A 25,881-nucleotide genomic window follows, 5' to 3' on the forward strand; every position below is an offset into this window, starting at 1 on the left:
TATTACATTGTTCTAAGATCAGGATGGGTGCGTTGATCCAGTCACCTGACTGGACATTTCTGATCCTCATTTCTCTGTCTTTCCTGGAGGCTTTCTTGTGTGTGTGTTCCCTTGTGCCTACCTAATAATACCGGTTAGTCAGTTAGACACTTCTCCCACTACCTCCTTTTCTGCCTGTTTCCTGAGATGTGACTTCTGTTCTGAAATCATACTGCAATCTCCATTTTCTCCCATTCTTTGCCCTAACTTTTTTTTTTTTTTTTTTTTGCTTTTGAGCAATTCTCATTTCTCCGTAAATACAGTGTTGCCTATCTACTTTGTGTGAAGCAATCTATATTTTTCTTCATAGCCTAGTACAGAAAGGAAGGGCCCTTGTTTGAGAATACATTAGTTTATTCATTTTTTGAGAGCCCTATCATGGACTAGTCTCTGTGTAAGAACCTGGGAATTCCCAGGTAAATAAGGCTGTGGTTCCTCATGAAGCCAGCCTGTCTGCCTGCTGTGCATTTGTATGCACCCCCTCCCACCTGCCCAGGGGCCTCACTCTGATCGGTGTCCTGTCTTTCCTGCTTCATTGCCTTTCCTTCTCTACTTTATCATTCCCAGGGCAAATAGGCTATAGTAATTCCCATCTTAAAAGAACTGCTCCCTTGCCCCTTGTTCCCTCCAGCTACCATCCCATTTCTCTCTTTTCCTTTTACAGCAAAACTTTTCTGTACTTGCTGTCTCCACGATCCTGGTTCCCATTCTCTCTCGAACTCATTCCAGTCAGGCACTCTTTCCTGTGATTCTGCCAAAACCAGTCTTTAAGATAACAAGTTAACAAATCCAGTTCTCAGTCCTTGTTACCCCATCTTTCCTTTCTTCCTGAAACACTTTCCTTACCTTGCTTTTAGGGTATCTTTCTAGTTCTTCCCTTTCTTTCTGGTTGTTCCTTGTTAGTATTGTTGTATTCCTCCTCATTTTCCTGACTTCTTCCATTGCAGTGCACAAGGACACAGTCTTTGAACCACCTTCCACCCCAACACGCACTAGTAGGTGATCTCATCTAGTCTCATCTTTAAGTACCGTATTTATACTGATTACTTTCGGCTGTCTCTGTTTAGCCCTAATTTCTCTCCTGAAATCAGGGCTTGAATATCCTGCAGTCTACTCAGTATTTCCATTTGGGTATCTGATAGGCATCTCAAACTTAAAATACCCAAACTGAACTCTTGATTCTGTCCACCAAAAAACAAACAGCAACAAACCTGCTTCTCCTACTGGTGTGCCTCTTTCAGTAAGTGAAGTCTCCATGCTACCAGTTGCTCAGGTTAGATATCTAGGAGTCATCCTTGACTTCTCCCTTTGTCATACCCACGTCTAATCTGACAGCAGATCCTGCCTAACCTTAACCCTTCAACCTCCACTGTGCTGTCCTACCCTAACCCATGATTGCCGCTTGTCTGGACTACTGCTGAATCTTCCTGACTGGTCTCCTTGCTTCTGCCCTCACTCCTCTAGTCTTGTCTACCACAGCTGCTGGAGTGATTCTTCCAACACAGAAGTCAGATCATGTCACTCCTCTGCTCCAGTGGTATTCTGTCTCTGTGAATCCACAGTCTTCACCATGACCTCTAAGGCTCTGGATGTTCGGGTCCCCTGCTGTAGCTCTGATCTCATCTCTTACCACTCTCCCTCTTACTCATTCCTCTCCTCCAGCCACACTGGCCTCTGTACTGTTTGTTCTCCGTATTATCTGCATGGCTAGCTCCCTTCTTTTGGGTCTTTGCTTAGTTTTCGTCTCATCAGACAGGTCTTTAACGATCATGCTACATAATACACCAGTCCATTGTCACTGTGTCTCTTAGGCTTTGTTTTTTCTTGGCAGCACAAATCACCACCAAGACATGGTATGTACTCATTTGTTGTTGTCTGTTTCCTCTCACTAGAATATAAGCTAGTTCATGGGGATAGGAGTTTTTGTCTGTTTTATTCACTCCTGTATCCTTGTTGTTTAGGACATAGTATATGCTCAATACTATTTGTTGACTGTGTGAATGCATGAATGAAGACATTGCCCCTGTTTTTAAGCTTACGGTCTAGTAGAGGAATTGAAAATACCCCAAATACACTGAATGCTAGGGTCTACCAATAATGTGGTGATAACAATGTTTCAGGGAAGTCTTCTGTCTCTTTTTTCCAGTATCTTAGTGACAAGGTGTCTGATAATGTTGACTATCAGCCCAATGGGAGTGTATGTGTATTTGGTTGTAAATCTTTTTGGAATCTCAGTGGATCGTCCCATGACAGGGCACTTAGGATTTCTTTCAGATGTTGAACTTGTGAATCTATGCCATCTTGCAGGATTTGTGTTGGATGGTTGATAAAATGTACTGATCCTCAATCCTAGTGATTCATCACCCGAGGAAAAGGATTTTCATTTTGCTGATAGCTTGGAACCTTTTATTTCTAAGTAAATAAATACATCAACAAACTATAATCAAGCAGTGGATAGCCAGGGCACCTGGGTGACTCAGTTGGGTAAGCATCTGCCTTCGGCTCAGGTCATGATCTCATGGTTTGTGAGTTCAAGCCCCGCATCAGGCCCTCTGCTAGCTGCACAGAGCCCACTTCAGATCCTCTGTCCGCTCTCTCTCTGTACCTCCCCCTCCCGCACGCTGTCTCTCTCTCAGAAAAAAAAAAAAAATATTGTGGTTCATAGCCAACAGTGTATGTCAAATCTGGATTCCAAAGTTTAGTTGATAGTAGAGTAATTAATTTGAAAATGAAGGTTGATAGGGATGGTCATAATATTTTCCTGTCATCATCGTTTTGTTCCTTATCTAGGTCAAAGTGAAAGAGATATGATGTCAAGTTTGTGAGTACTGAGTCTTGAAGTGTTTCCTTTATGGTGGTTAACGTACGAAACAGAACAAAGGAACCATCACAGGCAAAAAAGATATGTGGATAAAAGAATAGGGAATTGGATTTGGAAATAAAACCCCCAAACCTAAAACTTAGTAATAAAACATATGCACCTGAAGACAACTTGTTGAGTAAAATCCTCTCAGACCGAAGAAAACTTTCTTGAATCCAGTTTGAGAATTTCTGCCCTAAAGTAACATGGCTCAAGAATGTTCACAGTCTTTGTCCCAGCCTTCTTGAAACCCTTGCTTCCTAGCTTACTAACCCTTTGAGTAGGGAAAAATGTTTATTCTTATATTCATTCATTCATTTTACAAACTTTATTGAATGCCTGCTTCTGGGCCAGACACTGTTCTTGGAATGCAGCTGTGAATGAGGCAGAGTGGAGGCTCTTGCTCTTGTGAAGTTTCTGATAACAAATGCGGGGAGACAGTCAATGAGCAGAAATATCAGTGAACTTGATTTTAGGCAGTGATGGTGCTGGGCAGGAGATAAGTGTGCGATGGTCCTGAGAGTGGGGAGGGGATTGGCAAATTGTGGCTGGGTAGGCTCTGAATGGCAGGGCAGGGGAAGAGCAATTACCGAGGCCCCAAGTGGGGGACGACTTTGGCCAGGAGGAAAAGCAGCAAGCAGGCCAGAGTGGCTGGCGGCCAAGTGGAGGAGAGTGGTGGGAGATATTGCAGAGGTGGGAGGCCATTTCCCATGAGGCTTTGTTACCCACCCTTCCAGTTCTCCTGGTTTTCCTTTACTCTGTCCTCCTCTGTCCCTTAAAGCAACCCAGCAGACACGCCAGCAACAGCCCTCAAAACCACCTTCTTTCCCTTGACTGTGAGGCACAGAAGTGGTGGTGACAGGATGGTGAGAGTTTATTAAAAAAGGTTGTGGTTAAGAAATGTACAAGTGGAGAGAAAAGAAAGTACTGTACTGCAATCTTTTTAAAAGAGAAATCTGAAAGGACCCAAAGAAAAGACCCTAACGTTTCTTTACACAATCTTAGGGTAGTTTAGTCAGAAAAGCTACTTTGGATAGATAATATATGTGCCCAGTACAAAATTCAAAAGGTACAAAGAACATGGAGTGAAGGACTCAGGTAGTTATCTTATAAAAGATAAGACTGTGGTGCATTGCAAATGAAAGATTGAGGGGTATTTTTGTTTAATCGAGGCTTGCCACTTTTTCCTAGGAATATATTTGAATCCAGGCCACTTGGGCACCTATGATTTTTCAGCACTTACCTAGTTTTATTGAGGTTTGGTTACCTTAAGTGCCAGGGATCCTTCTAGAATGAAGAACTGCTGGGAATGGAGTGGTGTGTGTGTGTGTGTGTGTGTAGAATCAGTGTTGGCAGTGGGCTGTGTGTGTGTCAGGAAAGCACTCCCCTGTAGAAGCTCCTTGTCTAACTGGCCTTCGGGTCCCTGAAAAGCAGCTTAGCAGTTGTCTGGGTCAGATGGGGTTTGCTGATTTCTAAGCTCTCATTGTTTGGACTACTCAGAGTCAGCCTTTTAAGCCAAAGTACCTTCCCAGCACTGGTAGGAAGCTGTTCACTTGGGCCATGTGCCTCTGTCCCCAGCTGTGGAACGGGGTGTAGGCAGGATTCTGAGTGGAATTGTGGCCTTCCAGCTCTTCCTGGGACAGACTGTGAGATACTAGAAGGTGTGTGTTGGTCTCTGGCCCCGCTTCCTGGCACAGAGCTCCTGATCCTCTTGTGATTTCTTACGTGATAACATTAGGAGCATCTCTTGCTCTAATATTGGTCTTTGACCTCTATTCCTGACGCAGGGCTCCTGAAACTCATGTAATTTCCTGGGTGATAGGAGGGTCTTTGGTTCTAATGAGGCCATTCTGGGTGGGCTCCTGGATAGTTTCTGGGTGAAGGCTGGTCGCTAGAAAGACTAAGCCATGAATAGACGCTTGAAATTTTCAGCCCTGCCCCCCATTCCCTTGAGCAGGCAGAAGGGCTGAAAATGGAGTTAATGATCAATCATGCCCGTGTGATGAAGCCTCCATAAAAATCCCGATAGTACAGGGTTCGGAGAATTTCCAGGTTGGTGAACACATACTGGTGGGGGGGCTGGGGGGGTGACACACCCCACCTCTACCGGGACAGAAGCTCCTTGCCCTGTGTATCTCTTCATCTGGCTTTTCATCTGTATCCTTTACCATATTCTTCAATAAACTGGGAAACATAATGAAGTATTTCTCTGAGTTCTGTGAGCCACTCCAGCAGATTAATTGAACCCATGGAGGGGTTGTTGGAACCTCTGGTCAGTAGCCAGTTGGTCATAACCAACACCGGTGATAACGTGGGCTCGTGACTGGCATCTGAAAGGGCGGTGGCAGTCTTATGGGACTAAGCTCTTAACCTGTGGGATGTGATGCTATCTTTGGGTTGAGAGATGCCTGTCAGAATTCAGTTAAATTGTAGGATCCCTAGCTGGTGTTGCAGAGACCTGCTTGGTGTAGGGGAACCCCACTCATTTGGTGACCAGAAGTGCCCGAAGTGAAATGTGCTTTGTGAGTAGTGAAGGAGACTCTCAGGAAAGAAGCACACAGTAGGGAAGAACTGGGTTTTTCCCTTTTCAAGTAGGAAGAAAACTGGGGTTTTTCCTTCTTATAAACTGTGCCTTACCCTTCTTTTCTATCTCCTTGCACCAGTCCCCCAAAAGGCTAACCCAGAGTTAGGTATGAGAAACCTAACTGAAGAAGATCATCATAGTGTGATGTCCTTATTTTATGAAATAGGAAAAAAAAATTACCAGAATGATACAAAAATACTCATACGTGAGCACCAAAAGTATTTGCAAAACAAACATGAGTGGTTCCCCCCCCCCATTTTTGACATTTTATCATTTGTATTGTGTGTGCTGCTGCTTTCTTATTAGCACAGTTACCCAGAAGTGGACTGTGTGCAAATCGGGTTATGTATCTGAGGCAGATAAGATCATGCTTTTTGTGTGCTTTATCCAAATATACTTGAAGAAATTCTGAGGCAGTTTAGGATACTTTTTAACTCATTTTCAAAATGGGAAGTTAGTAACTCGATTATCATGAAACATTTTTGAGCACTTCCAAAAGGAGATAGAGTGAATGAATTTCTACTCCATGGAAAAAAAATTATTACAAAACAATAAAAACTTAAATCTGACACAAGTAGAAACAAACTTATAGAGAAGACAAGACTATTATAAACATAGAAAAGAAATGATCCCTTAAATAGACTTTCTTTGTATACACTTAGTTGATCTCTTTGTTCATAAAACAGTCAAGTCCTTTTAAAGAACTGCTTGGAGGGACTCTTGGCTGGCTCAGTCGGTAGAGCATGTGACTCTTGTTCTCGGGGTTGGGAGTTTGAGCCCCATGTTGGGCTTAGAGATTACTTTAAAAAAAAAAATGGATGTGTTTTAGATGATATTAAAAAAAAAAGAACTGCCTGGAAAATCTTTTCTTAGTTGGTTATTTAACACTATTCTGATTTTCTCTTTGTTTCTTTCATTCTTTCTTTATTAAAAAAAAATGTTTTTAATGTTTATTTTTGAGAGAGAGAGAAAGAGAGACAGAGACCGAGTGTGAGTGGGGGAAGGGCAGAGAGAGAGAGGGAGACACAGAATCAGAAGCAGGCTCCAGGCTCTGAGCTGTCAGCACAGAGCCCGACGTGGGGCCTGAACCCACAAACCTCGAGATCATGACCTGAGCCGAAGTTGGAGGCTTAACTGACAGAGCCACCCAGGTGCCCCTCTGATGTACTTTATAAGAGCAGCTTAGCAGTGATGAACAGAAATGGATATGAACTCAGACATACAGTGCTTCTATTTCTGTTAAAAGGAAGAAATACATGGGGGCACCTAGCTGGGTCAGTCAGAGTGTGCGACTCGTGATCTCACGGTCATGAGTTCGAGCCCCACATTGGGTGTAGAGATCACGAAAAAAATTAAAAACAAAGGAAAGATAGTGATTTTCCTTTGAATATTTAGGAATCCTAATAAAATATGCTTTAAAAGAAGTTATGTGCTTTTATAGAACACTTTATTTTTGTGAGTAGCTTGAAATAATATATATTTTGAATCATTGGAATTTTAATTATATTTCCTTCCTCTTCGCAGAAATGACTTGGTTGTTAGACTTATATTCAGTCATCATTTGCTAAATGTGCTGAGCCCTCACTGAGGGCTTTTACACCTATCACTGTAGTGATTTTTTTCCTGGGAGGTTTTGCACTTTGGGGAGACTGCCTTTAATAATAATAATAATAAGATGAAACTTTTAGATTTTATTGGTAAAATGAGTTAGAAAAAGAATCCAGAAAGTTTCTGTGTGTAATAATTATATTTCTATGTTATTTAAATAAGTTCACCAACTATTTTTTTAAAAATGTTTTTAATGTTTTTTATTTTATTTTTGAGAGACAGAGACAGCATGAGTGGGGGAGGAGCAGAGAGAGAGGGAGACACAGAATCTGAAGCAGGCTCCAGGCTCCGAGCTGTCAGCACAGAGCCCGATGTGGGGCTCGAACCCACAAACCGTGAGATCATGACCTGAGCTGAAGTCGGACGCCCAACCGACTGAGCCACCCAGGCGCCCCATAGGGTTCATCAACTATTTAATAAGGACGTAGCTTGGGATCATCCTTGTGCTAGACACCATGAGTGATTTTTTTCAACAGAATTGTTTTTTAATTACAAAAATAGTTGTCATATATCTATAAAGAATACTCTAAACTGAGGAGGTTAAGATGTGTAGAACAGAATGTGTGCTCCTAAGGGGCTGTGAGCTGTTGGCAGGATGTAGTGTAGAATGTAAAATATAAGCCTATTAGAGAAGTGATGGAGAGGAGTGTTTAAGGGAATTTGAGGGAGTCTGTGAAGATGAGCTGAAGTGTCAGGAGCAGTTTTATGGAGTGTGTGGGGCCATACCTAGAAGTCTCGGTTAGATTTGGGTAGCTGATGAAGAATATTCCAGGTGGAGGACATCGGGCCAGATAGGTGACCTCATGGAAAGTCAGAGGCCTTTGGAAACCTGTTTGCCCTGAAGTGTCATGAGGACCACAGACTGATGGCTCATGGCTGTGTTTGGGCTGCAAGATGATTAAACAATTTTTTAAAATTAGTTGCCAATATTTTAGTATTGAAAATGTTCAAATAAGAAACCTGGTCTTTAGGTTTCTTGGAAAATCAGAAGATCTGGCAGTTCTGGGCCAGCTTTCCTGTATGATGGCTGTAGCCAGAGCTGACTGGTGGCTGCCCTTTGGACTGTCCACCCCTCTTGAGTTGGCCACAGTCCTTGCCACTCCGCGTGGTCCCTTTGATATCGAGGCCCAGCAACAGCTACCATTTATTGTGGTAGCTGAGGTGTTACTGCCTCCCTGAGGTAGCGCTAAGAGGAAGGTCAAATAGTTCTTGTACCCTTGTAAATTTCACCCTGAAGTGGAAGGGTCGAGATAAAAGGGCTACATGTTTCAAGAACAATGGGAGAGTGCCTATTTCTTTATGGAGATGGAAATACTCCTACCTCTTTGCTTTGGACCCACGATGAGTCCTTGTCAGAATAGTCTGACTGACTTCACACACTTGTGCCCCCTTGCCCAGGCCTCATAGAGTAGCATTTGAGTTTTGATGTTTGTAGTGGTTAAGAGCTTGGGCCCTGGAGTCAGACAGACATGGGTTGGAACCCTGGCTCTTACACTCACTACGCCGGTGATCTTAAGCAAATTACTTTATGTCTCTTTGCCTCGTCTTCCCTCTTGTAGCAATAATAGTACCTCCCTTTTTTATTGTATTGTTGGAGACCTGAGGAAAATCACTTAATATATAGAACAGTTAGCCCAGTGCCTGGCACCAGTTAACACTCAGTGTCAGCTGTGTAAATAGAAAGCTAAGAAAAAGGCAGTTTCTGACTTCATTGTAACCCGCGCTTGTAGTGAATTGTGGTGAGAAGAACGTTGTGGCATTCGTGAGCCCCGGTTTGCATTTGTTTATGAGTTCGGTTTGTGCTTCTCGAGCAGTACCGCACGGCACTGCATTTCAGTGAATGAGGCCGACACAGGCCCTGCTTTCATGTTCTTGCAGTTTGATGGTGGAGATCGATAACTAAACCAGCGATTGCAGTACGGTGTGATATTTGAAGTAGAAGATCTTAAAATAGAGTCCTTCAGTGGTTCTCTGGTTTCGTCATCTATGACAGTTTCAGCGTGAGGAGAGGTACCAGACAGGGCAGAGTACTTGGTGACGGTGGGTCCTGTTCAGAGGAGCACGGCACTGTTAAGTAGTATACGTCTTTCCTCAGATCATCATTTATGGAGTACCTACCGCCATTTAGGCAAATGTCCAAGCCTGACAGAAAAAAGAGAAAGAAGCCTTTCTCTGGATAAAGAAAGCTTTTGTCCTCAGCCTGCCTCCCCCTCTCTGCCCCAGATCTGTACTTGGAGAAAGAGAAAGTAAGAGGGTCTCACCCAACCAACGTCTGAGAGAGGAATAAAGACACTTCTCATCCCCAAGGACTTGAAAACAAGAAACTCAACAGAAAACCCTACCAGTTTGGAACCTTGGAGCTGCCACTAGAACCAGGAAAATCCTTCAGAATTTAACTTACTTTTTATTTCATGGTATCAATACTTTGTACCATTAAAAACTAGTACTTTATTGCATGTCTAAGAAAGTATTTTAAGTACATAAAAGAAAACTGATTTAACAACTTACATTTTATTTAAAATAGTCCCTGTGGGGGCGCCTGGGTGGCTCAGTTGGTTAAGCGTCTGACTCTTGGTTTTGGCTCAGGTCATGATCTCACAGGCCCCACATGGGGCTCTGTGCTGACAGCGCAGAGCCAGCTTGGAATTCTCTAGCTCCTTCTCTCTCTGTCCCTCCCCCACTCATGCACTTGCTCGCGTGCTCTCTCTCTCTCTCTCTCTCTCTTTCATAAAATAAACAAACTTTACAAAAAATTTAAAAAATAATCTCTGTGGATTAGTTTTATAATAAAACAAAATTTTTAAACTAGAAATACAGTGCTGTGTGAGAAAGAAGTGGGGGGATGAATTCTTTGGTTTTATAAGGTGTGCGTCTGGGAAGGACTTGGCAGAGGACTTGATCAAGGGACTTGGGGGGAGGGTATACTGTGGCCAGACTGGGCAGAAGAGGCCAAGGGCAGCTGAGGCAATAGCATACACATTAGAGCCTCTAGAGAGGAGTTTGTGGGCCCTAGTGCAGGGATTTAGAGTGTATTGAACGATTGATTTTTCTGGCAGAAAATCAGAGCATAGAATGTTTGTAGAGTCATTCTGAGAGTGACTCTGCAAGTGGGTATGTCTCTGACGAGAGGGATAAGTGCTTTTTATTTCTAGGGTCTCTGGTCAGCTCTTCTTTCCTCAATGCATTCTTCTTTTTTGGAGAAATCCTCTTTTGGAGAGGAGGAAGGGCCCACACTACCATCCCCAAAACTGAATGGCCAGTGCGCTAGCTCCCTTCTCTGGTGTGCCTGTGTGGATGCAGGACTCAGGCTCCGTTAGTTGGTGGCTCAGTCCTTGGAATCTGGGTCCTGAGAAGGCTGTGGGGAGTGCTGGGGAAGGGGAGTGGCTACCTTGCTAACCAGATATTTGTGTTTCAGATCCTGGCTGAGGCTCTAGCTGCCAGTCCTGGAGTGCCATGGTGTGGGCTTATCTTCCCAGCCTGGCCTTCTAGTCCCTGCCTCTCCAATTATCTGAGCCTGTGGCATTTCTTTCAGCACATTTCCTTTGGCTACAGATGGCCAGACTTGGTTTCTGTTGCTTGCAACCCAAGAACCCTGTCTTATGCCTTGGGTAGTTTTTAAGGTAACGTCCTCACTAATTCAGTACCCCAGAAGAAATGTGTATGCGTTGAGTCCAAATTATCTTATCTTATCTTATCTTATCTTATCTTTTCTTATCTTTTCTGGGAGAGCTTTAACATTTTTCTATTTTTTTCTGTGGTAAAAATTTCTTCCTGCTAAAGTAATGGCCAAAGAATAATCCAGTCAGATTAGAGCCAGTGTAGCTAACATTGGCCTGAACACTGGTGTTTTTACTAAATGCTTATCAGCATGATCATACCCTCCCTACCCTTGATGCTTATAGTTTCTCTTTTTAGAATTGTCCTAAAGAATATCTGAGGATGTGTGAATTTTTAATATTTTAAACCTTGTGGATGTCAAGGACCAGATTAAAAAATGTTTTTTTTTTTAAATTAAAAAAATATTTATTTATTTTGGGGGAGAGTATAAGCAGGGGAGATAGAGGGGGACAGAGGATCCGAAGCAGGCTCTGCACTGATGGGCTGTCAGCACTGAGCCCATTGTGGGGCTAGAGCTCACAAACTGCGAGATCATGACCTGAGCAGAAGTTGGATGCTCAACCGACTGAGCCACCCAGGCGTCCCAGTGTTGTTTTTTTTTTAAGATTTTATTTTTCCAAAGTAATCTCTGCACCCAATATAGGACTTGAACTTATAACCCAAAGGTCAAGAGTTGCATGCTCTACATACCGACTGAGCCACCCAGGCACCTGAAAAATGCTTTTTAAATGCAGGTTTATGAAAGCTCTAGGATGTTTCTTAAAATATACATTGTAGTCTCCCAAGTTCTATCTTGATCAACAAGAATTTATTGAAGCCTTTATATAAAGCACTAGTCTAGATGCAGTGATGATTTTTAATACTGGGGATGTGTTCACTGGTCTCCAGGAAGAATGCTTTTCTATATTGATAATTAAATTTTCTTTAGGCATTTCAGTGCAGTTGAGCAAGCGGCTATTTTGTGTCTTAAGTGGGGGCAGATAGACAATTGGAAGAGACAGGACTAAAGTACATGGTACAATTAGAAGTATAGAGAGGCTGTGCTTTGGAGGGGCTTCATGTTGGAGACAGAATACTGAAGTAGTCAATCTTGGGCTTTAGGAGATGGATAGGATTTAGGTAGGAAGGAGGAGAACAGGTATGTTTAGAAGGGGATCCAGTGTGGTTTTGGGTTGATTAGGACTGGTTTCAGGAAAGAAGTGAATTTTAATCTGAGATGGCAGGGTGGAGAAAAGAAAAAACCTAGAGCCTGAATTATATTGATGTGAATTTGAGGAAACTCCTTCCAGATGGCCCCATCATTCTGAGAAGGAAAATGTATATACTGAAAGGGGTCTGGTCAGAGGCATTTTAGAGGCGAGAGAAAGTCTGACAGACTGGTATGGTTGGGATCAAAATGATTGTTTTTTAAGTTTGGAAGTTGAATGGTATGTATCCTCACGAGCAGTTGTGGGCCTGCTGTGTATAGAGCACCATGGAGAATAAACTATAAACAGGAAGGAGAATTTTAGAACTCTGGAAACTTAAATCCTGTCTTCAAAAGAGAGGCTAGAAGCATTTATATTTTTTGTATTTCCCTATGCCTTTGCATGTAGGAGCTGTAGAGAGGAAGGGGAACAGAAGAGGTGTTTCAAGGGTGGGGACTGATTCAAGAGCATTATGTAAGGTCAGAGGAGTCCGTGTTTTCGTCAGTAAAGTGGGAATAAGTAGCACCTAACTCATGAAGTTCTGTGAAACTTGAATGAGGGAAGATAAAGCGCCTCCCAGGTACTTGTGGAGCATTCGGGAATTGTTAGCCATTGTTACTAAGACAGGATCCACTGAAGGAATCACAGTGGTCAAGTAATTATGAGGCAGTGAGATAAGTGTCGTAAAGGGATCCTGTCCAGAATGCTTAAGGCATAGTGGGTTGACTAATACTGAATTGGGAAGTTGGAAATAGTGGGAAAGAAGTAAATCTGGGTGTCGAAGGGTGAGTAGAGGTTTGCTTCCACTACATTAATACAGATTGTGCAGATCTTGAAAAAATATCAGATCCCGATCTTAACAGCCTAGCACACTGCACAAAGATAGGCTTTAGTGTGATGTGTGATCCAAAAGCGTAGGAATTGGAAAAGAAAGAATTTAAATGGAGCAAATTGTAAAAAGGATTTATTTATGGGGCGCCTGAGTGGCTCAGTCGGTTAAGCGTCCGACTTTGGCTCAGGTCATGATCTCGCGGTCTGTGAGTTCAAGCCCTGTGTTGGGCTCTATGCTGACAGTTCAGAGACTGGACCTTGCTTTGGATTCTATGTCTCCTTCTCTCTCTACCCCTGCCCTGCTTTCTCTTTCTCTCTCTCTCTCTCTCTCTCTCTCTCTCTCTCTCAAAAAGAAATAAATATTTAAAAAAATTTTTTTAAAAAAGGATTTATTTATTTACTTTTATTTTTTTTTTTAATTAAAAAAAAATTTTTTTTAAACTTATTTTTGAGAGAGACAGAACACAAGCAGGGGAGGGGCAGAAAGAGAGAGAGACACAAAATCTGAATCAGGCTCCAGAGTCTGAGCTGTCAGAGGGCTTGAACTCACAAGCTGCAAGACCATGACCTGAGCCAAAGTCGGACGCTCAACCAACTGAGTCACCCAGGCTTCCCTAAAAAGGATTTAAATGCAGGAAATGAAGCTATATGAGTTTGCTTTCAAAGGGCTTTATCTTCGGAAGGAGGGAAGAATCTTTACATTTGTAAGCCTGGAAGTAACCTTAGACAAAATCCAGCCACTTCAGTGAGATAAGGGAACTGAAACCAAAAGGGTGTTCAGAGCTGTCTACTGTGGTATTTCTGGTGAAATAATGTGTCCAAAAGAAGAAAAGGGCACAGTTTTTTTCTGACAGATCCACAAGAAGAAGGTAAATATGTGGAAAGGAAGAAATGTGAATAAAGATATATTTCTAAAGCTGTCTCCCAGCACCAGCATGGAAAACAAAACAAAAAGCAGGTGGAATGAGAGGCTGTGATACAATTATAGAAATAAAATCTATACTGACTTTAGCAGCGTCTATTGGTTATTGTCACTTTTGGCTGCAGCTGCTCACACATCCCAGAGCCAGCACATGTGTGTTGTGGGAAGAAGTGAATTTATCAGAAACATGGATATTTTTGGCAAATTTTGAATGCCAAAAACTTATTTTGGAAGGCAGTTTTATTAGTCTTTCTTACATTATAATGATATTTCACGCTCGTTGTAGTGAATTTGGAAAACTTCCCTTCTTTTGAGCCCACTGGGTTGTAAATTACCAGAGATCTAATGCATCTCTCCTGCTTCTAGTTTATCTTCCCTGGTGCCTACATGGTGCTTTATACATGGCAGGCTCACAGTTGTTGGGAGGATAAATACCTACTCTTAATTTCTTCCAAAACATAGGGAGGAAATTCTTTAATCATTATGGTTTTTGTTTTTTACAGCATTGTGATTGGTTTAAATACAGTTTTGTAAACTGGTTTTTCATGTATGATAAACATTTTTTTTTCCTAATCTGAACTCACCATATACATTTTAACGTCTGTGTGTCCATTGAATAGATTAAATAATTTATTTAAATGTTCCTCTGTTGCTGTAAATGCCGTGTAAATGACATTGTTAAATCACAAATATAATATTGGCAGCCACAGTAATTACTGTTTTATCTTTCTCCAGTCTCACAAAATACACATTTTTTTGAAGATGACAGCCCACCATCTTAAAGAATTGCCACCATCTTCCCCCAGTGCTCATTAATAAGAAACAAGTGTGAGATTTAGTGACAAGATTGGTGGTATTTTACACTTTTTACAAATCCACAGATATTCTTAGATAATTGATAGCCGGGTTTTCGTATCTGCTATTCAGTACAGGTTCAGTGTTTTGATAGGTTGTTTTGAAGTATCTGAAGAAAATTGAGTCTCACACAGAATATGTAGTGAATTATTTTGTAGAATGTTCCTTAACTTGGGTCTCATGGTTTCTTAAGATTAGATTGAGGTCATGCATTTTTGGCGATAATGTCTCAGAAGTGATGTCCCCTTGTCAGTGCATCATATCAAAAGGTACATGATGTCAGTATAACTTATTGGTGATGTTAACCGTGATTGTTGGGTTAAGGTGAGGTCTGTCTGGTTTCTCCACTATAACATAGTTACAAATCTTTTTTTCTGTTGTTGAGCACTTTTGAGATTTACTTTCTTAGCAACTTTCAAATAACTGTATACAACAGAGTGTTGTTGTTGTTGTTGTTGTTGTTGTTGTTTTTAAAGCAAACCTCACTTTATTTAGCTCACGATTTTGTTGGTCTGCTGCATAGTTTTTGTCCTCTGGATGAACTCAGCCGATCTACATCTCTCATACATACTTCTATATAACCTGGATCATGTAGGGGGGCCCCCCCATCCGTGTGTCTGGTTGTTGGCCAGTTCCAAGCTGCGTTACCTTGGTTTCCCTCCAGGTGTCCTCTTAATGTCCTGGGGGATAGCTCAGGTCCACTCACATGGCCATCTTGGAATTTCAGGAGTTTGCAGCCATTCTTTCAATCTATGTCAATCTTGATTTAAATGTTATTTACATGGGTGTATACACATTGTCCAAATGTATACTCAAAACCAGTATGTTTTAGTGTATGTAAGATTTGTCTTTTTTTTATTGTGATTTTTTCTTTTTTTTATTATTATTTTTTCAATATATGAAATTTATTGTCAAATTGGTTTCCATACAACACCCCGTGCTCATCCCAAAAGGTGCCCTCCTCAATACCCATCACCCACCTTCCCCCCCTCCCACGCCCCCAGAGTATTGTTAGCTATAGTACATAACATCCCCAGAACTTTTTTTATTAAATTTTTTTAACGTTTATTTACTTTTGAGAGTGAGAGAGACAGAGAGTGAGCAGGGGAGGAACAGAGAGAGAGGGAGACAATCTGAAGCAGGCTCCAGGCTCTGAGCTGTCAGCACAGAGCCAGACTCAGGTCTGGAACTCATGAGCTGTGAGATCATGACCTGAGCTGAAGTCTGACACTTAACCAACTGAGCCACCCAGGCACTCATCCCAAGAACCTATTTATCTTGTAACTGAAAGTTTGTAGCTTTTGACCCTGTTCACACCCTCCCATCCCCACCTCTCATAACCATCAGTCTGTTCTCGGTTTCTGTGAGTTTGTTTTTTAGATTCCACATGTAAATGAGATTATATAGTGTGTGTTTTTGATTTATTTTACGAAGCACAATGCCCTCCAGGTTAATCCAGGTTGTTGCAAATGGCAGTTTCTCTTTTCTTTGGCTGAATAATACTCTTATGTGTGTGTGTCGCATTTTCTTTATCCATTCATCCATCTGATGGACACTTAGGTTGTTCCCGTGTCTTGGCTATTGTGATAATGCTTCAGTGAACATGGGCATATAGATACCTCTTCGAGGTAGTGATTTTGTTTCCTTTGGCTATACCCAGAAGTTGGATTGCTGGATCATATATAGTTCTGTTTTTAATTTTTTGAGGAACCTCCATACTGTTTTCCATAATGGCTGCACCAGTTTACATTCCCACCAATAGCACACAGGTTCTCTTTTCTCCATATCCAATGCTTGTGATCTCGTCATTTTAATGACAGCCATTATAACAGGTGTGAGGTGATGCTCATTGTGGTTTTGATTTATATTTCTCTGATGATGTTGAGCATCCTTTCAGGTACCTGTTGGCCATTTGTATGTCATCTTTGAAAAAATGGTTTAAAATTTCCCTCCCCAACCCCTGAAAAAATGTTTATTTAGTTCTGCCCATTTTAAAATCAGATCTTTTTCTTTCTTTTTTGTTTTGTTGTTGTTGTGGAGTTATATGAGTTCTCTGTATACTTGGGATATTACCCTTATCAGATGTATGATTTGCAAATGTTTTCTGTTATTTGGTAGGTTGCCTTTTTATGGTTTCCTTTGCTTGCAGCTTTTTAGTTTGATGTAATCCCACTTGTTTATTTTTGCTTTTGTTGCCTTTGCTTTTTTTTTTAAGGAGTTTTATGATTAAAAAAATATTTTTTAATGTTTATTTATTTTTGAGAGAGCATGCACGAGAGTGGGGAACAGGGGCAGAGGATCCAAAGTGCGCTCTGTGCATACTGCAGAGAGCCCAATGTGGGGCTTGAACTCAACAACCCTGAGATCATGACTTGAGCCAAAATCGGATGCTCAACCAACTGAGCCACCCAGGCACCCTAGTTTTTTTTTTTTTTTTTTTTTTTTTTTTTTAAGTAAAATCTGTGCCCAACGCAGGGCTCAAACTCATGACCCTGAGGTCAAGACTCACATGCTCTACTGACTGAGCCAGAGTGGCACCTCTGTTACCTTTGCTTTTGGTCTCAAATTAAAAAAATCATTGCCAAGACTGATGTTAAGGAGCTTATCTGCTGTGTGTTTTCTTTTAGGAATTTTCTGATTTCAGATCTCACGTTAAAGTCTTTAATTCATTTTGAGTTAATTTTTGTGTATAATGTAACACAGTGGTCCAGTTTCATTCTTTGGCATGTGGCTGTCCAGTTTAACCAAGAGTTGGACGTTTAACCAACTGAGCCACCCAAGTGACCCTCCCAGCACCATTTATTAAAGAGACTGTCCTTTCCCTGTTACATATTTTTGGCTTCTTTGTCATAAATTAATTGACCATAAATTCATGGTTTTATTTCTTGACACCCTGTTCTGTCCCATTGATCTATGTATGTTTGACACCAATATTGTTTTGATTACTGTAGCTTGGTAATGTGGTTTGGAACTGGAAGCATGATGCCTCCAGCTTTGTTGTTGTTTTTTTTTTTCTTTTATAAAAAAATTTTTTTTTTACATTTTATTTATTTTTGAGAGACAGAGAGAGACAGAGCACAAGTGGGGGAGGGGCAGAGAGAGAAGGAGACACAGACTCCAAAGCAGGCTTCAGGCTCTCAGCACAGAGCCCGATGTGGGGCTTGAACCTACAAACCGTGAGATCATGACCTGAGCCGAAGTCGGACACCTAACCACTGAGCCACCCAGGCGCCCCAGCCAGCTTTGTTCTTCTTAAGATTGCTTTGGCTATTAGGGTCTTCTGTGGTTCCATACAAGTTTTAGGATTGATTCTTCTCTTTTTGTGAAAAATGTCATTCAAATTTGGGTAGGGATTGCATTCAATTTGTAGATTGCTTTGGGTAGTATGGAGCATTTTAATAATATTCTTTCATCCATGGTCATGGGATATCTGCCCATTTATTTGTGTCTTTGGTTTCTTTCATGAATGTGTTACAGTTTTCAGTGTAAATATCTTTCACCCCCCTTGGTTAAATTTATTCCTAAGTATTTTATTCGTTTTAATGCAACTGCAAATGGGATTTTCTTAATTTCTTTTTCTGATATTTCATTTTTAGTGTATAGAAATGCAGTTGATTTTTTGAATATGGAATTTGTATCCTACAACTTCATGAAATTTATTAGTTCTAAGTTTGGCAGAGTCTTTAAGGTTTGCTTACATATAAGACCATGTTATCTGCAAATAGTCAGTTTTACTTTTTCTCTTCTGACTTGGATGCCTTTTCTTTTCTTTTCTTTTCTTTTCTTTTGCCTAATTGCTTTGGCTAGGGCTTCCAGTACTGTGTTGAATAAAAGTGGCAACAGTGGGCATCCTTGTTCTGTTCCTGATTTTGGAGGAAAAGCTTTCAGTTTTTCACCTTTGAGTATGATGTTAGTCTTGGGCTTGTCATATGTGGCCTTTATTATGTTGAGGCACATTCTTTTTTTACCCACTTTGATGAGAGTTTTTATTATGAATTGATGTTTAATTTTGTCAAAAGCTTTTTCTGTATCTACTGAGATGATATAATTTTCAGAATTAAAAAAAATTAAAAAAATTTTTTTAACATTTATTTATTTTTGAGACAGAGAGAGACAGAGCATGAACGGGGGAGGGTCAGAGAGAGAGAGGGAGACACAGAATCTGAAACAGGCTCCAGGCTCTGAGCTGTCAGCACAGAGCCCGATGCAGGGCTTGAGCTCACGAACCGCGAGATCATGACCTGAGCCAAAGTTGGACGCTTAACTGACTGAGCCACCCAGGCACCCCAAAAATTTTTTAATGTTTATTTATTTTTGACAGAGAGAGAGACAGAGCATGAGTGGGGGAGGGGCAGAGAGAGAGTGAGACAGAATCTAAAGCAGGCTCCAGGCTCTGAGCTGTCAGCACAGAGCCCGACACGGGACTCGAACCCACAGACCGCGAGATCATGACCCAAGCCAAAGTCAGATGCTCAACTGACTGAGCCACCCAGGCGACCCAGAGATGATAATGTAATTTTTGTGTTTTATTTTGTTAGTGTAGAGTATTGTATTGATATGTGGAGGTCAAACTATCTTTACATCCTGGAATAAATCCCACTTGATTATGGTGTGTAAAATATTCAGTTCCTTTTTTTTTTTTTTGAATGATTAGTCTCAGTATGATGCTTCAGTAATAATATTAAAAAATACTTTGTTGGGGCGTCTGGGTGGCACAGTTGGTTAAGTGACCAAGTCTTGATCTTGGCTCTGGTCATGATCTCACAGTACATGAGTTCAAGCCCCGCATCGGGCTCTGCTCTGATGGTGTGGAGCCTGCTTGGGATTCTGTCTCTCCTTCTCTCTGATCCTGCTTGTGCTCAATTTCTCAAAACAAATAAACTTTAAAAAGGTTAAAAAAAACCAAAAAACCTTTGTTGCATAAAACATAATAAGGTAGATTATTAACATCTACAAATCTAAGGGTAAGATGGCTTCCATCTTCCATATTTTTGTTTCTTACTACAGTTTCATCCAGTTTCCTTGGAGTAGACTCCTCCTTTTCATGAATCTGACAACTCACTGATATGGTCAGTTTCATCATTTTCAGCATCTTTAGACATGGATGGTGCAACTGTGGGTTGAGAAATCAAGTCTTCTAATCTTCCTTTTTTAAAGAAATAGTCTATCCTTAAATATAAAAAAGTTATAGACACATTGTCTTTTATTTGAGAATAAAATATTGTTAAAGTAATAAAATGGTGGTAAAGTAACAGTTTTAGATACAATTTAAAAATTTAGAAAAATTTAAAAATTTGAAATGTACTATTGCCAAACTAGGCTACAGAATGTATTGTTTGTGTTTTTGTGTAGGCATAAGCAAAGCTTCAGAATTTGGATTAATGATATGTAGGGCAATATTCAGGTTGTAGGAATTTATAGCAGGTGTAAATGACTGGTAAGAGCACAGAACGATCAAACTGAGTTAATCTCTGAGAAGCATATTTGTATCCTAAACCTGTTATCTTAGAAAATTCTAGATAACAAGACTATACAAGTACACATTCCATTAACGGTCGGAGTGATGACATTGTTACCTGTCACGTAGCCTCTGGAAAACTCCACTGTACACACATGAGAGAATAAGAGTGCAAAGGGCAGATAATATCTTAGTATTAATATGAAAATAGTATTGGCCCCTCAGGGACCTGTGCCCCCCAGCCCCCAAAGGAGGTTTTGAGAACCTCTTTTTCTGAGTGATTCTTAACTGCAGCCTGATGTGAAATTTTGGTGGGAGGAAGGGCATTGTTATTAGTCAAGTGCTTTTTTGTGCCAGACACTGTTAGGAATTTTATTAGATACAATCTCATTCAGTCAAGGTCTTTGGAATGGTGACAGTGGAGGTCATATGAAGTCACAATTGGGTTATTCTTGAAGGTGGGATTTTGTTGATTGGTTGAGTGTAAGATGTGAGTAGGGTCAAGGGGGGCCTTAAGCTTTTTGACCAGAGTATCTGGAAGGGTAGAGCTGCCATTTCCCTGGAATGGAGTAAACGACTGAAGGAGCAGGTTTGGGATGGGGAAAAGATGAGGTATATATAGAAAATGGCATTCAGGGGAGAGGAATGGGCTGGAGGTATAAATTTGAAAGTTGTCAGTCTATCAGTGGTATTTTAAGCCACAATCCTGGACAGAATCACAAAGAGAATGAGTAGGTATAGAAGAGAAGACACTTTGAGGACTAAGCCCTTCAACACTGCATGATTTAGAGGCCGAGGAGATAAGGAAAGAGTAGCAAGCAAGGGAGCGAGGAAATCGGAAGAGTATGTGTTCTGGAAGCCAAGGAAAAGTTGATTCAGCGCAGAGTGAGAATGTCATCATGACAAGGGCTGCTGATGGGTCAAGTGGATGAAGACTGAATTGGCCATCGGATTGAGCAACAAGAAGGTAATTGGTGACTTTGATAAGGGGGAAAAATTCTGTTTGCAGTGGATTCAGGAGTGAGTGGGAAAAGAATATAGATCAGTAGTTACAGACAATTTTACTGAATAATTTTGCTATAAAGGAGAGCAGTAGATAGAAGGGGGATATGGGGTCAAGAGAGGGTTTTGTTTCTTCTTGAGGGAGAAATACAGCATGTTTTATGCTTTGGTAGAGAGGTAAAGTCGTTATGCAGAAGAGAGGGGGAGAATCGCTTGGAGCAATGTTTTTAAGTGGGGCATAGAAAACCACTGGGTTGGTTTCCACTTGGAGCACAAATAGTGCCTCTGTGGTACTAAGAGGAGAGACCCGGTTTATGGGCCTGGGTGCAGTAAGGTAGGGAGATGTAGAGATGGAAGCATGTGGATATTCTTTTCAGATTGCATCTGCATTTTCAGCAAAACAAAACCAAGAGAGCGAGGGTTGAGCAATTAAGGGCAACGTGCCGCGTCAGGTACAGCTGTGAAATGGCAAAGAAGCCGCAAAAGGACAGCCTGGGGTAATGTGATATAACCAGAAGTTAGGCCGCTTGCGAACTTCACGTCTGATTACCTCATGCGAATTCTAGGATTATCTGTGACAGAGCTTCCATTTTGGCTCCATAGTCTCACTGAGTGAGACGTACTTACATTTTTTTAAGTTTATTTAAATTTTTGCATCCTACCTTTTGTATCAAGGAGTATTTTTAAATGTACTGCCTGGTTAGTGTTTGATATCTTAATATTTGTGTTCAAACAATTAGCTTTTGCAGTCATGTTGTACCTTAGAATTATCCTTGTTTTAATGGTCGTGTTATACTTCACCGTTCTTGTAAATAATATAGAAAGGTGTCAGAAAACTTTATTAACTGAAAAGCAAAAGGGTAAAAACAGCTGATTACATCAAGTCTGTTTTATAGGCTACTAGCACTAATAATAAAAGCAGCAGGCATTAGTTATGGAAAATGTGTTTTTGAACTTTGATACATGATGCAGATCTGTAAAACCAATGGCCAGTTGCTTTCTAGTGAAGGAAGAAAAGCAAACAAACCCATAGATCACAGTTTTGTCAAGTCACCCATGTCTAGAACTGCTTAAGGACTTTGCCCAGAGTGGTCTGTTACACATTTGAAATTATGTTGCTTAATATTTACTCTTTTGTGTGAAGCTCAAATTCATTTTCATTATTGAAGTATATCATCATAGCCTTCAAACAGCTACCTTTAGGAGAAGCAACAAAACCGACCCTCCATCATTCATGCTTTTGCAGCTTTTCCTCTGCTCTTGATCTTTAGCGTGTCATACATATATGGTCATTTTTTTTGTATCTGCGATGTTGTAAACTGGTATTTGATGTGCAGGTTTGAAAAGACAAAGGTGATTAGCTGGTTTCTCACTCGCTTTGTTGCTATGTCGCTAAGTCCAGGACTTATGGAGCTTGTTTTGGTGGTGGGTCACCTCTTACTGGTAGCACAGCCCTTCTGAAATGGTCAGGCTGATCAGCTGTCACATTTCTTTCCCTTCAGGTCACATCTCTTGGCATTGCTGTAGGTTGAGTTTCAGTGCCCTTAACGTGTTTCTTTTGCATCCTGGATTAATGGTACAGGGGCTTCTTGAGAATGATCATTGCCTTGGTTGTGTACAGGAGGAGGACAGCCTATTCTGCAGAATTGACACTATATTGTGGACTGACAGTAATCCTGAAGATTGCCGGGTACATAGCTTAGACTTCACTGGAAAAATTACATATACAGGCAAAGCTTTTCATTGTGAGTATGGAAGAACTGGAAGCTGTCACCTAATTCCACCTGTAGGCAATATGCCGAAAGATAAAGAAGTAGAAGACTAATAAAAAAAATTCTATACATGGGGCGCCTGGCTGGCTCATTCGGTAGAGCATGTGACTCTTGATCTCAGGGTCATGAGTTCCAGCCCCACGTTGGGCATAGAGCCAACTTAAAAAAAAAAAAAAAAAGTTCTATACACATTTTAAGAAATTGGCAGGCAAGCTGTGCAGTGAATGTGATATCAAGTTATTTGGTTCTGTGCAACGATAGGTATCAACAACCTTCTTAAGGGCCCTGATACTGGAGGCTGGCTAAACACAATAAATGGCTGATTTAAACATTTGGTCAGTGCCACCTAGGAACACTAGTGCTGTGGTTGGTGCTCCATAGGAGCATATGATTAATTGGCAATATAGGGTTATCGCTTTAAGTCTTCTAGTAACCACCAGATAAACAGCCATACTTCTTTTTTTTTTTTATTTAAAAATGTTTAATTGTGATAAAATACACACAATGAAGTTTAGCACTATTTTGTGCAGAGTTCCATAGTACTAAGTACACTTACATTGTCAAAGCTTACATTTACATTTACAAAGTCCAGAACTTTTTCATCTTCCCAAATGGAAACTATATTCATCAAATAATTTTCTGTCTGCCCTTCTTCCCCCAGGAACCAGCATTTTACTTCATTTCTGAGTTTGATTACCCTAGGTATCTCATATAAGTGGAATTATACAGTATTTATCTTTTTGTGACTGGTTTATCTCATTTAGCACAGTGTCTTCCAAGTTTCATCCATGTTGTAGCATGTGTCAGAATTTCCTTTTTATTTATTTATTTTTTTAAGTTTATGTATTTTTGAGAGAGAGAGACAGAGCACGAGCAGGGGAGGGGCAGAGAGAGAGAGGGAGACAAATTTTCTGACACCAAAAACAGCCATACTTCTTAAAGAGAAAAACGGAAGAGGGATTACTTAGTCAGTGGCCTGGTATATATAACCAACTCAACCTCCAGTAAACACCAGAATGGGACTAATGTTACCAGGGGGAATTAGTGAAATACAAGGGCAAACATTTGACCCCAGTGATAATCAGGAAATAAATACTGTAATAGGCTGTCAGGTCTTTCCTTAAAGATAGTCTCCCACTGTCTGAAATTGAAATGCAGCCTTTCCTGCAGGTAGAGAATGATCTAGTTTTCAGGTCTGCCCTTTAGCTCTGGTTTTATAATAGCAAGTAATAAAGCAATCTTTTCTTTTTTTTTTCCAGTTTATTTTTTGAGAGAGAGAGCGAGAGCACACAAGCAGGGGAGGGACAGACAGAGAGGGAGAGAGAGAGAATTCCATGCAGTCTCCATACCATCAGTGCAGAACCTGATGTGGGGCTTGGACTCCTTAACCATGAGATCATGACCCGAGCTGAAGTTGGACACATAAGCTGCCTGAGCCACTCAGGCACCCCAATAATAAAGCAGTCTTAAGAACTCTCCTTATTAGATTAGGAAAGAATTTCTGTTAAACCTTTTTACTGAAAATTTCTTAGCAAAAAAATTTCTAAAAATGAATGAAAATCTTTTAATGCCCTTATTCAGGTTTCGAGTAGTCTTATTCTTACAAGTTTAGCAGTTGCTTAACGTTTATGAAGAGAGGTTACCCCAAATTTTTACAAAGGAATTTAAAGTTTGCTTACTCCCTTGCTCTGCATTGGGGCCAATTTTGTGTTTTTAAACAAAAAATATGTAGAACCTTTTTTATGTTTTTAAGCAGAACCTTCTTAATTCAGACTCATTTTCCAGTAATTGCGAGTTAATAGTCTGGACTACATACAGGCATATCTCATTCGACTGTGCATTGTAGATACTATGCTTTTTACAAATTGGAGGTTTGTGGCAACCCTGCATCAAGCAGGTGTGATTGGTCTATTTTTCCAATAGCATTTGCTGACTTTGTGTTTGTCACATTTTGAAAATTCTTGCAATATTTCAAACCTTTCCATTATTATATTTGTTAGTGTAACCTGTGATCAGAGATTACAACTTGCTAAAAGCTCAAATGACAGTTAACATTTTTGGCATTAAAGTATTTTAAAATTAAGATATGTACTTTGTTTTTTTGAGACATAATGCTATTGCACACAGAATAGACTACAGTATAATGTATACATAGCTTTTATATACACTGGGAAACCAAAAAACTCGTTTGAGTCACTTCACGGAGATATTCACTTTATTTCGGTGGCCTTTGGAAACCAAACCCTTAATATCTTGGAGATATGCCTATACTATGGAGCTTTCTTTCTTTCTTTTTTTAAAAAAAATTTTTTTTTAACATTTATTTATTTTTTGAGAGACAAAGACAGAGCATGAGCGGGGAGGGGACAGAGAGAGAGGGAGTCACAGATTCCAAAGCAGGCTCCAGGCTCTGAGCCGTCAGCACAGAGCCCGATGCGGGGCTCGAACTCACAAACCCCAAGATCATGACCTGAGCCAAAGCCAGACTCTTAACCGACTGAGCCACCCCCTATGGAACCCCAGGCACCCCCTATGGAACTTTCTTGATTGATAGATACATATATACATAGGGTTCAAGTATTTCCTACTGAGTGAAGGGCCCTACTATCTAGCTGTAATTGACAAGAAGAGTGATTAGTAGTTAACATGGATTATTTCCATATGAGCAAGTGCTGGAGGGTGCTTAAATTGTTTTTGGACTTTACTGTCAGTTTACTTAGGTCATAGGTAGAATAAAAGTTAAATTTGTAAGCAGCTCCTCAATTATAAATTTGGATTAATGGTGGCTGAATTAATTGGTGAAGTCTTTTCCACATACTTGATGCAGTCTTTATTTAAAAGATATTTTGATAAATTTAGTCTCTTGGCTGGCCGTAAAATTATTTCTTAGGGTCCTAATAGCACTGTAGTTCTAAGAAATATTGAAATTAATGTTCAAGATGTCACTGTCCAGATACATGAGTTGTTACCCTAAATGTTCACACGTTAAAATAATCAGAATTATTTAAATCTCATTTCTGCCTGTCACCCAGGTGTTTTGATAAAATAAAAAGACAGACCCATTTAATGTTACAGTTTCCCACATGAATTATACAATATAAATGGCACTGTGACGATGCCTGGAATATATTACAGAAGGACTGTC

At 40.6% G+C, this 25,881-nt stretch overlaps 2 protein-coding genes across 3 annotated transcripts in view; both read left to right on the forward strand.

Moving 5' to 3' along the window:
* RPS10 (ribosomal protein S10) overlaps positions 1–25,881 on the forward strand; it is a 163,322-nt gene that overhangs the window by 38,551 nt on the left and 98,890 nt on the right. The window lies entirely within an intron of this gene.
* The window catches only part of NUDT3 (nudix hydrolase 3), a 125,385-nt gene that overhangs the window by 5,065 nt on the left and 94,439 nt on the right, over positions 1–25,881 (forward strand). The window lies entirely within an intron of this gene.

Source organism: Panthera uncia (genome assembly GCF_023721935.1).
Source record: "Panthera uncia isolate 11264 chromosome B2 unlocalized genomic scaffold, Puncia_PCG_1.0 HiC_scaffold_24, whole genome shotgun sequence".
NCBI lineage: Eukaryota > Metazoa > Chordata > Mammalia > Carnivora > Felidae > Panthera > Panthera uncia.